The sequence below is a fragment of the Mesoplodon densirostris genome, chromosome 19 (assembly GCF_025265405.1).
Source record: "Mesoplodon densirostris isolate mMesDen1 chromosome 19, mMesDen1 primary haplotype, whole genome shotgun sequence".
In the NCBI taxonomy this organism is placed as follows: Eukaryota; Metazoa; Chordata; class Mammalia; order Artiodactyla; family Ziphiidae; genus Mesoplodon; species Mesoplodon densirostris.
Genome location: NC_082679.1, coordinates 65,020,711 through 65,035,618, shown reverse-complemented (window position 1 = coordinate 65,035,618; position 14,908 = coordinate 65,020,711). Strand labels below are relative to the sequence as shown.

Genomic DNA, 14,908 nt, shown 5'->3' with positions numbered 1-14,908 from the left:
GCTGCCTGGCTGGGGTGTTCTGAGCTGGCGTCTGCCCAAACCACCAACCATCAGCCACAGAAGCACAGCCAGCTGGGACCAGCCGGCCTTCCGCCAACCCCGTGCTGCCCCCTGAGGGGCCGGAGCAGGACCAGCAGAAGCACTGCTGCCAACCTGCAGAATGATGAAAAGTGATAAACTGCAGTTGTGTGAATCCCCTAGGCTGGGGCTGCTTGTTACACAGCAGTGGGTAGCTGTAGTCCTCAAAATCTCTCAGCTTTAGCTTTCTTCTCTAGGTGGGGTGTTGAGTGGATTAAACAGGATGGTGCAACTCAAGCTCTCAGCACAGTAAGTGCAGACCAGCGACGGCTGTTGTAACTTTATCACCATCAGCTTTGTCCCAGGACCCATGAAAATGACTGTTTGCCTGTGGGAAAGCGACTTGGATCCCACCTGACCGTCTGCTCACAACCCCTGTCCCCGACGCTCTGGGCTGCTGCCGAGGATGCATATCTAAGTTCATGTGCACAACTCCTGTCTCCCTTCCTCGGGGGGCCGGCCAGCCCATCCTCCTCCCGAGTGAGCGCATCTTTGCACCCAAATGTGTCCTGAGCAGGGGGACCTCGGTGAGAAGTGAGGGGAGGGCCCCGTGCCCCTCTCGCTCCCCCCCACAGTCACTGTAGGAGCCCCTCGGACTCCGCAGCGGGAGGGGCAGGGATCAAAGCCTCATCCGAGGGAGGGGACACTCACTTCCTCCAGCACTGTCTCTATTTGCTGATAGAAAGCTCTTTCTGAGGCCTTTGTTTTGTTTTCTCTGACTCAGCTTTGTCCAGTGTGCTGATGGAAGCGGCGCCGTCTGCCATGTGCCAACCCGGCCGGGACAGAGATGCCTCTGACCTGTGCCCCAGGGTCCAGGAGCCCTAACACCCAGGGGCCTGTGCCCCAAACGGGAGGCTTGGGGATGAGGGCCAGGTTCCTCTCTCGACTGTCACTCCCAGATGCCAGGACGTCTGGAACAAGGGGTCTGAGGTCGTCTTAGCCTGGGGGTTTCCAACTTTTGTAGCCACTGAAACCTTGGTTCACGTCTAAAAGAAATCTCACAGAGAGAATCTATCTATCTATCTATCCATACATCCGTCATCTATCTGTCTCACACATACATACAGGATACCTATATACATAAATATTCGGACTCATATTTACTGACTTAGGAAGACGCACAGCCTTGCCCTCCCCCCGCCTCCTGAGAACCCTGAAATCTGCCCACCTCCCCCTGTCCTCACCCTCCCTTCCCCAACAGCTGGGAGAGGGGCGGGCAGACCCTGTGATGAGGGACGGAGGATGGGGGTAGGGAAAGGCCCAGGCCCTGAGACTGGGAGGGCCGCACAACACAGACCTGCCCCAGGGCATCCTCAGGCCATGGAGACCCGGGAGTGGTGAGCACGAACCCAGCAAGCAGAGGCTTCCCGGGACCTTTTGCTGGGCTGGCGGGTGGGACAGAGGCCTGAGCCATGGGGTCTCTCTGCCCCGCTCAGGAGGGTCTCCTGTGAGGCCAGTGCAGCAAAGGCGGAGCCAAGCGGCTGAGAGGCCAACTCACAGGCATCGCCCGGGAACCTGACCACCCCAGGGCCCTCTCAACCCCACGTGCCAATCAGGAATTGTTCTGACACTTGTACTCAAGAGAATCAATGCATAAGAATGCGGTCAAGCTAAAAGTGGGGTGACAAGGAGAAAGGACCCAGAGTGGGGTGTAAGATGGGAACGGAAAATGAGCGAACGGACAGCAGACGTCCCTGCAGGTGACTCCGCCTGTGCGGGGGCCTGGGTGGAGGGGCTTTGGCCGGCAGCGAGATGACCAGCGTGGGCTGAGGTGGCAGAGTCCACCTGGGACAGCCCAGGGCCGTGGCCTTCGGGGACAGGTGTCCGGAGAGGAGGGACAGTCTCAAGGCAGTCGGTGCTCTTGGTGGTGGGGGCCATATGGTGGGATGGACAGACGGCCTCCTGGAAGCGACATTGGGGTTCCAACCCCTACCCCTTGCTGGGTGTGTGACCTTGGACGAGTCCCTGTAGCCTCGGAGCCTCAAATGGGAATTATAGTGTCTTAATATTACCTGCCCGGAGGGGTACAGTGAGAGGAACACCAATCATCTGGGCAAAATCCCAGCACGGTGCCTGGCACGTGGTACATGGAATGGCACAGGATCCCAATAACCCAAATAACATTACATACATACTTACACACAATTAAATATTTAGTGTGATACACTGTATACAACACTATATAATATACAGTGTTACACACGTAACAATATATCATGTACAGTAACCTGTGTACCTGTGTGTCGTCTATGTGTCTACCCACCCACCTCCAGAGCTTCCTAACTGGCTGGCTGTGGTCACAGAGAAACTTCCTCCCTTCCGAAACTTCCTGAGGACCTGCCTGCAGAGTCTGTCCCAGGTAGGGGGCGTCCCAGGGCTGATCCAGTTCTGTGGGGGCCGCCTGAGCCAGCTGGAGGCTGCCCGGGCCGAGGCGGCACCCAGGGGAGCAGGGAGGGGCTGGGCGGGAGCAGGTGCAAGGCAGGCCGAGAGGTTTGGGTGCCCGGGGTGGACACGGCTGTCTGTGGGGACCATGAGGACGGAGACCCCATGGAAACCACGACGCTGGGAGTTCCCGAGCCCTGAGTCCCCGCGGACACCACGAGTCTCCTTCACTCACCCACTGGAACCTGCACGTCCCCGGGCCTCCGGGGCCACGAACCCACCAGGCACAGCCGGGCCCCAGGATATGCCAGGCCTGACCCGAGGGAGCGCCCCTGGGGAGCTGGGATGGGAGCGCGGCCCCCGCCCCCTGCCCCCAGGCTGCCCTGAGCGCACGCGGTAACGCTCCCCCTCGCCCCCCAAACCCGGCCTTCGAAGACGAGCCCAGAAGAATGTGAAATGGCTCTCCGGTCACTTTTACAGACGACACACTGAGATGCTCGCTAGATAAAACACATCATGAAAGTTCACGCCACCTGCTTCTTTTCCTCGTGCAGCCACCAGAAAATCAGAAGCGGTCTCTGTGGCTTGCACCCCATTTCCCTTGATGGCACTGCTTTCTTGAGGTCCCATCGCTGCTCTACACTTCGGGGCCTGACAACCTCTCCTGAAGGCACATGCCCGAGACGCCTGGTTGCCAGATGGCGTCCACTCCACTTTCTGGGGGAACAATGTCCGCCGCCGCACACCAGGCCTGGCCCTTGGCTGCCAAAGCCCCTGCAGACCCATTGCCGGCCATACAGGTCTGCACCCCTGTGCCAGGAGGCACAGCTGTGCTGCGGGGCGAGTGGGGAGACTGAAGGCCCAGGAGGGGACACACTGAGGACCCCAGCCTCGCTGACCCTTCCCGCGACCCTTGTCCTCCCCGACACGACGGGGTCCCCTGGGTCCCGCGGGGCTCAGCTCACAGCCCCCTGAACACCAGCCTCAAGCTCTTGTTCAACAGGCCCCGGGCAACACCGCACAGGAGGCTTCGGGCCTGCACACACAGATTCAGCACCTACGACAGGCCCTTCCGGAGCCTCTGAGGCTTTAATTATTCCCCCGGCACCAGCCCGGCATAAACACAGCCTGGACATCCAAGAAAAGCACGCTGCCGGCACGGGGAGCCTTCCTCAGAGCTAGACGCAGCCTGGGCACTGGCCTGCCGGTGAGCTTGTTCAGGTAACAATCGTATTCGGGGGCCCTGAGCTGACCCTGGAGTGGGCACGCTCCCGCTCGCCAGGAGAGACCACCCCGGCCAGGCCTGGAGGGCCGCCGGCTGCCTTTCTTCCGCCGGGAGGGCACTCCGGGAGCAGGAATGCATGTGGGCTGGTCCGAGTTTAGAATGTATTTATAGGCGGCTGCCAGCCGAGTGGTACCCTCGAGGTCAGCTTCCTGCCAGGCCCTGTGGCCAGATGTTTACTGAGATTGCAGAGACCGACCCACCCACGCATGCCCGGATTCATTCCACATCCATGCTCAGAGGCCGCTCCATGCTGGGGCCTGGCCAGACTCCGGGAGCTCAGAGAGGAGCTGGCACCGGGTCCCAGCACACCAGGGACTTGAGACATGGAACCATTGTGCGCAGGGCAGAATTAAGAAGGAGCAACGGAGGGGAGGGGACTCATGCTCCCTTGGAAGGGAAGCCTTCTCAGAGGAAAGGCAGGGCAATGTTAGAGGTGGGTTTTGAAGGATGAATAGAAGTTTTCCATACATCCCAAAGAGAGGAAAATAGCATGTGTAATGCTATGGTGGTGAGCAAGGAAGTGGTGTGTGTGGGCACAGCTGCTGTCCAGTGTACCTAGAACGTGGCATCTAGGGACAAAAAGATAAGGGCTTAAGAGGGTCTTGAACTTCAATGTGGGTAAAGACTTAAAGTCACCAGGGGAGCTTATAAAGATGCAGACCGCAGGCCCTCCTCTAGCAGTTCTGATTCAGCAGACCTGGGTGAGACGGGAGTCTGCTCCAGGGTCACAAACCCCACCTTGAGAGACTGAGGCCCAGAGAAGGAAGTGCAGTCTGGAGAGACTTCCTGGAGGAAGCAGGTGAGGAGGGCTTGGATGGGGGAGGGGCCCTGTGCTAGGGGTCCGCGTCAGGGATTCCACAGCTGAAGGGCACCTGGAGACCAGCATTGCACGGCGGCCACGACCACATGCTGGACCTCAAGAACCTAAACTGCCTCACTGATTTTGTATTGATCCCATGTTGGAGTGATGGCCTTTTGGACCTATTGTTTTAAATATAGCTAATTTCACCCGTTTCTTTTTTTGTTTTTAAATGTAGTTTCTAGAACATTTAAACTTACTTGTGTACTTTGGTTATATCGTATTATATGTGTACATGCAATACTCATGACACAATGTCATACATGCACACAACACTCACATATGTGCACACAGGCACACACATGTGCATACCCACACACAAGCGCACTCACATGTACCCACACGCGTGACACACTCGTGTGCACACTCACTCAACACATGCACACCCCACAATACACACAGGCACAGGCTCACAGACACGGCCCCACACACACGCACACCCTTGCTCCGACGGCTGCACACGGCCACAAGCTGCGACCAGGGCAGGCCCCGGTCTCGGGCTCCCTTGATCTGAAGGCGGCCCCGCAGGGCAGGGGCGCGGGCAGCGAAGCTCCGGCCTCTCATGGGTTCTACAGGCCAGGAGGTGGGCCGGATGCACTGGCGGCCTGACCTGCCCCTTGGCCGGGCCCAGGTCCTCGGGGTCCTTATGCTGGGGCCCGGCCCTACCCTCTGTGCCTCAGCTCCTACACCTGTAAAACGGCACCAGCGGTCCCGCTTCCTGGGGGACGGACACCCGGCACTGGCCGCCGCTCCGGCACCTGCCAAGTGCCCACCCTCCTGTCGTGGTGCAGACCAGTCCGACAACGGAGTGGGGGTGTGACTGCTGAAGGGGGGCCCTGCCCCCTGCAGCCCTGGCCAGGGCCCCATGAGGGCGTCACCCTCCCCGCGGCTACTCTCACGTGGGCCCCTGGGCCCCTGGGACAAAGAAGGCTGCGGTAAGCACCAGGGCGGGTGCGCATCCCCGCTCTGACTCGGAGCTGTGTGAGGGAGGCGGCCGCTTCACCTCGCCCTTTCTTCCCCAAGGCGGGGGCTGGCCGGGCCGTGCTGCCTCCCGGCCTCCCCTGGTCCCGCCCAGACGCCCCCTTCGCACCTCTCCTGGAGCCGCTGCCCCCAGGAGGACTGAGGGGGTGGCCCGGTCACAGCGGCCCAGGCCTGGAGCACAGCCCGGCCCGGGCAGTCCCGCGCAGATGACTGACTGCTGGACGCAGGCACGAAGCACAGAAGAAGCCCAGCACGCAGCGGTGTCGCGCTGTGGCCCCCGGGGAGGACCCCACCCCCTCCCAGTCTCCGCGTGTCACAGCTAAGGAAAAGCCAGCCTGCGGGGTCGGGGTACTGAGCCCCAGCGCCTCGGCTCCCTGTGCTGTGCCCAAGCGTGCCGTGCCTGGCGAGAGCCAGCGTGGGAGTGCCCGGGGAAGGGCACGCCCCTGGACGGGGCTGGAGGGCACACCTGGCCCCAGCCCCCGAACCCTCTGACTGCTCTCTGCTGGGTGGGCTTTGGGCAAGTGTCGTAACCTCTCTGGGGTGAGAACCGTGGACTCTGCTAGCTGTTGGGCTTGTCTTTTCTGATCGTGTGCTCTGGAACCATGGAAAATCATCACGGAACAGGTTACAGGGCCTGCTTTGGGATGGACCTGAGCTAACACCCCAGAGGTCACCTGACCTCAGCAAGTGATGTTGGTATCTCCTGGGAATAGTGTCAGTTCAGAGCCAGTGTCCCTGAGTGATGTGCTTGGTCCCTCTCGGAGGGCACAGTCACCCTGGGAAGAAACCCCTCGGGAAGGCTGGGGGCAGGGCGAGCAACCATACATTTCTAGCAGAGCAGCGGGGTCTGGCCTCAAGGGGACCTGGCCTCCCTTTCATTCAGAGGAGGTGCCTCTGGGAGGGGCAGGGGCCAGAGGACAGAGCCTCCTGCAAGACTGCAGGACTGTCCTTAAAGACATGGCCTCGGGGTCATGACAGCCGCTCTTTGCCTCCGTCTCCCCTTTGCGTCCAGGCAGAGGTTGAATCCGGGCCCCTCTTCCTGGCAAGTGACCCCAGGCCAGCGCCTCTGCCTCCCTGCCCCCGTTTCCTTGTCCACAGAAAGAGGGTAAGGTCCCCATCCCCTTACCCACCGGCGAGAACGGGAAATGGTGCAGCTGGAGTGTGGAACGGTCTGGCGGCTCCTAGACAGGTTAGAGTGACCACGTGACTGCACGGATGTCTACCCACGAGAACCGAAAACACGTCCACACAAACGCCTGTACACGCATGTTCACAGCAGAGTCATCCACGCAGCTCAAGGGTGAAAGTGCCCAAGTGTCCATGGCGGATGATGGATACACACAGTGTGGTCGCCCACACGCTGGAATATTACTCAGCCTTAAAAAGGAACGAAGTTTCAATCCCGGCTGCGATGCAGATGAACCCGGCGAATGCCACGCCAAGTGAAGAGAGTCGTGGAAAGAAAAACACTGTGTGGTTTCGTTCATGTGAAACGTCCAGAATGGGCAAATCCATAGAGAAAGAAAGTAGCTTAGCGGTTGCCAGGGCTGGGGGAGGGGCAGGAGTGACTGCCAGTGGGCACCAGGTTTCTTTTTGGGGTGATGAGAATGTTCTAGAACAAGACGGTGGGGATGGTTGCCCAACCGTGTGAACACACTAAGAACCACTGGCGGCGTGTACCCTTTAAAAGGGTGAATTTTATGATACATGAACTATATATATATTTTTAAAAACAAGGTTCCTGCTGAGTAGGGCTGATGTAGGGCACGAGGTGCCCACCAGCCCGCGGCACCACAGCCTCCGACAGTGGGGCCACCTCCTCCAGTACCAGGACCTGGTCCTGGCTCCCTCGCCCCGTCCAGCCACGGCCATGGCAATTCCCCACTGACCACCCCCCAGCCCCGCCCCTAGCCAGGAACCCAGCGAGACCCTGTTCTGCAGCGCCCCAGAGGGCAGCGCCCGGCCGGCCACATGCAGGGCCCGGAGAAGCAGTCCCCGTTTACACACGGCCACCTTGGCCCGGCCACCCCGGAGGAATTCAGAAAATGCAATGGTCACATTCTGCAGGGCGGCGGGCCGGGCCTTCGGAAAGACTCAAGGGCCGCTCATGAATGTGGATTCTGTTTAGCTGCTGGCTGGGACGCCCGCCTGCGAGCAGCCCACAGTCAGGACGGAGGCTGTTAGCAGACAGCCGGCCGCTGGCTCCTGCCTGCCCACCCGCCAGGGGGCTGGAGACGGCGGCGGAGGCTGCTCTGGTCCCGGGTCCCTGTCCCGTCCACCTGCTCTCACCTGTATGGTCCCCCCACCTCCACTGGCTGCTGACTCTGGCTACAGGTGGGTGGCCGAGCCCAGGACAGGCAGCTGCGTAAGGACGCACCCTGAAGGCCACCCCCGCCTTGGCCCTCTCTGTGATGCAAACTGGGCCTCCCAGGGGGCCACTGCCTAGCTATGGCCTCTGGGGAGGCTGCGCGGGCCTTGACCCAGGGCTCTGAGTTCCCCCCAAACCCATTTATCACTCGAGTGACCCCCACCCCTATGTGGGAGGGTGAGAGCTGTGGGCGTGAGGACCCCCCTGGGGGAGGCAAGGACAGCTGTGCTGCCAGCCCCTGGGCGGCAGGCCGTGGGCCCCTCTTGCTTCTAGCTCTGGGTGATGGGGAAGACGGGGCGGGGAGGGGGCCTGGGACGACGGTGTCGGGATGTGGCAGGTAAGCCCCGAGGGTCCCCCAGACTAGCCCCGCGTTCTGGAGGGAGCCTCCCTCCATCCTCAGGCTCTCCCAACGCTCGTAAAGGGAGCCTATATTTGGAACTGTCCTTCAAAACGCCAGCTTTATTTAGACAAGGTTGTAATTCTAAGAGGCCACTTCAATCCCGACAAGAACTGGGGCGAGTAATGAGCAGGAAACCTATAGTTTGACGCCGGGGTCATGGCCCCCGAAGTCCTGCCACTGCAGTCACCGATCTCACTTTCTGGTCGCTGGGAGCCAGGACGGGCGACCGCAGGCTGGCTCACAGTGCAGGCCACGGCCAGGCCCGGCCCCCGCCTGCCAGCCTGCCTCCTACCCTTCCCCAAGCTGGCCTGGCAGAGCCAGTCCAAGGGGGCACCTGCAGGAGTGACGTGGACCCATAAGAAGGCTGAGGGGCCGAAGCGCTTGATAGCACCCGAGGAAGAAGGAGGGAACCCCAAGTCAGAAATGACAGAGGCCTCAGTCCGGCTGGAGGGCAGCCTCCAGGGTGCACACGTGACGGCACCGCGTGCGCAGTCCTCACGAGCAAAGAAAGCGGTCCATGCAGGGCATACACGTCTGTAGTGGGGCCGCCACTCATGCTTCCAGGATCTTTGGGCGTGTAGGACAAGGCACCCCCAGGGTGGACGCAGACTGGGTGTGCGGAGGGAGGCCTGCTGAGCAGAGTATGGGCTCGGCGCCCTTGTGCACTGAGCAACCTGCCCCACCGTACAGGCTTACTTTCTTTCCACCCAGGGAAATGGCGGGGCTGAGGGAAGTACGAGAGTGCAATCAGTCCCTGAGGACAGCGTCTGCCACCCCGGCTATGGCCACCAGGTGAAAGGTGAGGATAAACTAGCCCCAGGCAATTGCAAGGATGTCTCACAGAGCTCACCCCGCCCCCACCCTCCTCCCTCCACTAGGCTCAGTTCAGCCCCCAATTCCATCAGAGAACGAGGCTGGCAATAGAATCCGAAAGTCCCCCAGCCAGGGGGTGCTGAGTGCACTGCACGGCTTGGCGGGGCCAGAGCTCTGAGCACGGACGGCATCATCTTCCTGTTCATGGGGGACAGTCTAGCGGGGGATGGGCAGGCCCACAGGTGATGACAGGTGGGGTGCCAGAAGGAGTGCGGGCGGAACAGAGGAAGGGCTGTCCTGATGGGGAAGGTGGGACGGTGGAGATGGGGGACAGGACGCCAGGTGTCCAGGCCGCGAGGTGGGAAGCAGGAGCCAGCATCCTGGATGCTGAATGGACCAGGAGGGCTGTCCGGGAGAGGACGGGCTGGACTGTGGCTGTCTTTGAATGCTGGGCTCCAGCTCTGTCTGCAGCGGGCAGGAGAGTGGGCTGGTCATGCACTTTCCCAGCCCTCTTCCCCACCACGTATCTACAGTGAACCAAAGCCAAGGTGGGCAGGCCAGCGGGGGTGGGCTGGGGAGGCGGGCCCACCAGGACCCAGGCTGCATCCTGCCTTGGCTGCACGACGGTTCCCTACAAACTCCTCTGTCCTGGACTTGCAGCTGGCACCTCGCACCCTTTCAAGTACTTTGCATCTTCCACTCCCCTCCCACAGACCGCTGGGAGTCTCCGTGACCCCGAGGGCAGGAACCACGCAGCATCTGCCCACTCGACACGCCTGCCTGTGCCCCGGCGCTCTGTCCCTCAGCCTGTCCCATGACGCCCTGCGAAGTCCCTCACGGTCCTGGTGACTTGCCCACACAGCCCGTGGACAGCTGTTTCTGGAGCCTGTGCTCTTGGTCTGCACTGCCTTCCCCCTCACTCTCGGCCCCTCCTTTTGGATGAGGAAGCAGAGGGTAACTGAATTCTTAGTCAAAACCAACAGGGATGGGGTGGGGGGCTTGGCGCGGAAGTCTCAGGGCTCTGGAGGAAGCAGAAGTGCGAGCCAATGTCCAGGAGCACGTGTGTCTTTGGCACCATCAATGGTTGCAAGGTTCCAGAAGAAAGGAGGTGAGGGCAGGTCTCTGCTTCCCGGCCACCCTGGTGCTCACAAATGTGAAGCCAGGTGGAGACCCGCTGACCTTCTCCCAGGGAGGGAAGCGGGAAGGTGCCTGGCCTGGAAGTTAAGTTGGAAAAGGCGCAGGCCCTGAAAAGAGGAGGCTAAAAGGAGACATAATCTCTCTATTAACATTCTGCAGAGGCAACCGTGTGTGAGAGTTAACCCAAGTGTGCTGCCCCCGGATGACAGAACTGGAGTTGACAGAAACCACAGGTAGGAGGCTTTCTGCTCTACTTGCAGCAGAGCTTTCTTGGAACCCTTCGGCGGATTTCAGGGGTGGGACCTGGCTGCTGTGACAGGAGTGAGTTCCCCGTCGCCGGGGGTATTCAAGCAGAGTCGGTAACCCAGAGGCAGGGTCTGGTGGAGACCGGATGAGGGGGTTGAAGTTCATGACCTCTAAGTTCCCTCTGACCCTGAAATCCTGGGACTTGCTGCTTCCACACTGCCCGGGGTGGCAGCCAGCCAGGGGTTCGGGTGCGGGGCCACACACCCTTCACCAGGCTGAGACGCTGTAGGGGGCACGGTCCCCCTTGAGATGGCCTGGCCTTCCTATTTTCTTCAAACAGGATTCCCCCTCTTCCTCCTCACGGGGAGGCTCCTGGCAGGCTCTGCCCCGTGGTTCCGGACCTGCCAGGCCGGGCACAAGGGCATATGTCCTCCCAGGCCACTTTCTCAGAGGTGGCCCCGGCTGTCCTTCCTTAAACTGTAACTCCACCCCCCTCCGCCCCCCCACCCCCACGCTCCCTGTCTGATACTGTCCCCGGTATTTTGCCTGTTACCTGGCCTGTTACCAGGAAGGCAGTGGTCTTTGCTGGGTCAGGGGATGCCTGGGAAATAGTGGGGCACTGAGACGGCTCAATGCACATTTGCTCAATCAAGAGGCAGACGTGGAGTCTATCTGATGGAATGGAGAGGGGCTATCAGCCACTGCTGCTCACTAGCTGTGCTGCGCTGGCCCAGTTACCTAACCTCTCTGGCCCTCAGTTTCTTCATCTAGAATATGGGGCACTACCTAGCTCATGATGTGAGGATTAACGCAGTAACACGTGGCACAGTCCCTACACAGCAAATAGTGTCCGCTCAAGCGCCAGTCCGGAAAGGGTTAAAGGCCTCAGCAGCTGCCACGGCGCAGGAGCCCCCCACCGCCACCGCTGCACCCAGAGGCCTGTCCCTCCGACCCCGTTGCCCTCACCCCCACCCCCCGGCGGACGGTGCAGGGGCAGGGTCTGGTGGCCGCGGGAAGTCCCCGCGAGCCCGGCTGGCCTTCCCTTCCGGCCGCCGCCGTGCGGCGCCGCGTCCCCACGGGTCCCTCTGGCCCGGTTCCCTCGGCGCGCCAAGCCAGCCAGGGGCGCGGGCCGGGTTGGGGCGCCGCGTGGCCTCCCCCCGCAGGAGCACAGCGGCGCGGAGTCCCCCCGGTCGGAAAGACCCCACCCCGCTCCGCGCGCTGCCTCCGCCGCAGTGTCCGAGTGCCACGGGGCCAGCACGCCCAGGAGCGACCTAGAGGAGGCAGCGGCCCGGCTCGGGGACCAACTGCTGCGATCCGAAATGAATGGCCGGCCCACGGCCGCTCGCGCCCCCCCCCCGCCCGGCCCCCGCTCCCCTCAGTCCGGCCCGGCGGCTCCCAGCTCCCCGGAACCCACCGCTCGGCGGCCACTTGGGCTGCACTTTGCAAAGTGTCCCGCGGAGCTGGCCCAAGCTCTGTCAAGGGCGCCGGATAGGGCTGAGGCCAGGCGGCACGGCCGCGGCCCCCGCCGAGCCCCCGGCGCGCCCTGGCGTCTGCGGCGCTGCACGTCCCGGGCCGGGAGCGAGGTCGGGGCAGCCGAGCCGCGGAGCAGCGAGGGCCGGGAGGGTCCGTCTGGCCCCGCTGGGGCGCGCCACCGAGGGCGCGGGGACGCGGCGGGGAGCGGGCAGCCAGGTGACCCCGGGGGCCAAGCCCCGAGTCCCTCCACGGCCGCCCGAGCTAGTGCCGCTGCCCGGGAGCCGCGGGCGGCGCGGGGCGCGGCGCGTCCACACTCACCTCCCGCTCCGAGGGCCCCGCGCCGCTCGCCGCGCTGGCGGATGCGAACGAGCTCCCAGAACGGCAGCGGCGGCTGCCGGCGCCCGGCCCGCGCGCAGCGCTCTGCGGCGCGGAGGCGCAGTCCTCATCCCTGACCGCAGGCCCGCCCGGGCCGCGCAGCGCTCTGCCCCTCCGGGGCGGGGTGGGGAAAGGAGGAAAGCAACCTCCACCCGCTTCCCAGGTCGGGCCGCGCGGGCCAAGTCCTCTCCAAACAAGCTCCCGGCAGCCGGCTGGGTGCTCCGGCGGGCCGCGGGGTCTGCCCCCAGGCACCGGCGGGGCGGCTTCAGTTACAAACTTTGCTCCCCCCCCGCACCACCACCCCCCCGCGCTATTTTTAAGCACCGCTCTTCTAGGTGTTTGTTTCAGGGGGATCCACCTAGTGATGGGGGTCCTGATGGGAAAGGTACGTAAGCCAGCAAACCCTGCCCAGGCCCACTGCCAGCCCACCCCAAAACTGGCAGGGCTTGCTGCTGCTCAGAGGCAAAGGCTGGATTTAGCACGACTTCCCAAACTGGTGGTGTGAGTGTACCCATGTGGATTCCAATCGCTACCCTATCTCCATCCCCGCCCGGCCTCCTCTCCAGCCCTCACCTGGTACGGGCCGGGTAAACATTTCCCCCTGTGCCTCTGGCGGGGAGGATGAGTGGTGGCGGGGGTGGGGTGGGGTGGGGGGCACACCACTGTCGCTTTGCACCTGCTTGGGGAACTTCAGCTGGAGGTCTCCCCACGCCTTGAAGGTGGGAGCTGATGGTCCCTAAAATCATAGTGCCTTTGCTCTGGGCACCCCCGTCCAGCCTCTGGCCTGTCCCAGACTGGAACCCAGATGGTGGGGAGCTGGAACCATGCAGGTCCCTAGAGCCGGAGGGACCCTAACAGGTCAGCTGCTCAGTGGTTCATTCACAAATGAGGCCAGAGAAGGCAAGGGATCTGCCCAAAGCCACACAGCCCAGTGTGTGTGACACAGGCTATCCTGGGGCAAGCAGGAGCGAGAGGCCAGTCCCTGGTGTAGACATGTGGGTCCTTCAAGGTCAGGGGGCAGCCCTCATGGGAGGCGTACACCAACAGATGCTGGCCCTCCCCACTTTAGACAAACCGAGGCACGGGCTTAGGGCGCTTCTGAGAAGGGAAATTGAGGGGAATTCTTCGCTTTACAGAAAGGCATCCTTTCAGAACTAGTCGTCTGAACCACGTTCCCCCTGAGGGCGCTGCCAGCACTGCTCGGACTACAAAGTTCAAGTTTCACACCCTCTTAGGAACACCTTTATTATGTAAAGCAAGGTATAGGTAACACAGGGCCTTTGGCCCAGAATCCTGCACACGGGTGCGGAAATGAGTGAATGGGCTGCCGGTCCACCTGTGGCCTATGGTTTTGCATCAGTGGTCGAGCGCTGAGCTCTGCACGTACAATTCATAATCAGCTAAAACACACTGTGAATCAAAGCTGATTTTCCTATGGCTGCTCATTACAGCATCTGAGGAGGTTCCAGAAATTCCTGCCAGTCATCTTGAAAAGTTGAATTGAACAAGGGGCTAGGGGCTCACAGGCCCCGCCTCCTGGCCCTGCTGGCGCTCAGGGGCTCCGAGCCTCAGCTCACATTTCCGTGGCATCTTTCTGGGCCTCAGGGTCCTGGGATCGCCCTCTCCATGGAAAGCGGCACAGGAAGGGGCTAAGAAACCCCCTCCAGTTAATCGGTATTTCAATCAGTTGGTTTCCTAAAGTTTCTAATGCCGGGGGTCCCCTGGCTCAGACAAAGTTCCCAGAAGGTATTTCCTTCCGGATCCTTCCTAATGGGTCTATTCTTGTTTCTAAGAAAGGCCGCAGTTTCAGAGCTCACCCGTGTGTGTGTGTGTGTGTGTGTGTGTGTGTGTGTGTCTCCAGCGTGGTACACCCGCGCACTCCTTGTGTGAGACGCATTCTCTCTCTCCCGAGCGTGCAGAAGCAACACAGGCCCTGGCTCCGTGCTGCTGCTGTGACCACAGCCCTGAGAGCTGATGCACAGGTGCTGCACGAGTGAATGAATCTGGCTACCCTAGGAGGTAGCCTACTACCCTCCCCATCTCACAGGGGGCTGAGAACACACCCGAGGCCACGCGGCACGCCTCTCCTGCTCCAGGGCCACCATCCCACACAGCTGGGAGCCCAGCCCTCCAGGCTGGCGACTCTGGACAGCCCCCAAGCCCCTGCCCCAATCCTCCAAGCGCAGCTGCTTGGGCATGAAACCCAGCACTTGTCAGTCGGGGGGCTGCTGTGCCATCCATCAGGCAGACACCAGAGATGTTCCTGAACCTCCTGCGAAGCTCAGGTCACCCCCAAAATGAAGGGTAATTGGGCAGTACCGAGGGGGGAAACCCCGGGGCCGGTGGCCTCCAGGTGGTTGGTGATCTAGGCCTCTGGGTCCCAGAGCCTTCTCTTCCTCCTCACTGTCCCCTCAGCTGGACGTGGAGCTGCAGCCCCCTGCCCAGGAAGAGCTGCCCGACAGGACACCCCCGTGGGGCTCGGTGGAGGGGGCGTGGCCGGCAGGGTCTCCT

At 61.8% G+C, this 14,908-nt stretch overlaps 1 protein-coding gene across 2 annotated transcripts in view; it reads right to left on the bottom strand.

Moving 5' to 3' along the window:
- Window positions 1-12,425, bottom strand: part of ZNF469 (zinc finger protein 469) — a 49,391-nt gene extending 36,966 nt beyond the window's left edge. Inside the window, exon 1 of one of the 2 annotated variants that reach the window (XM_060083907.1) lies at window positions 12,341-12,425. The gene's annotated coding sequence lies outside the window, so the exon portion shown is untranslated. The remainder of the gene's footprint in view (window positions 1-12,340) is intronic. The other variant, XM_060083908.1, reaches the window with a different exon arrangement.
- Between the last annotated feature and the right edge of the window lie 2,483 nt (window positions 12,426-14,908).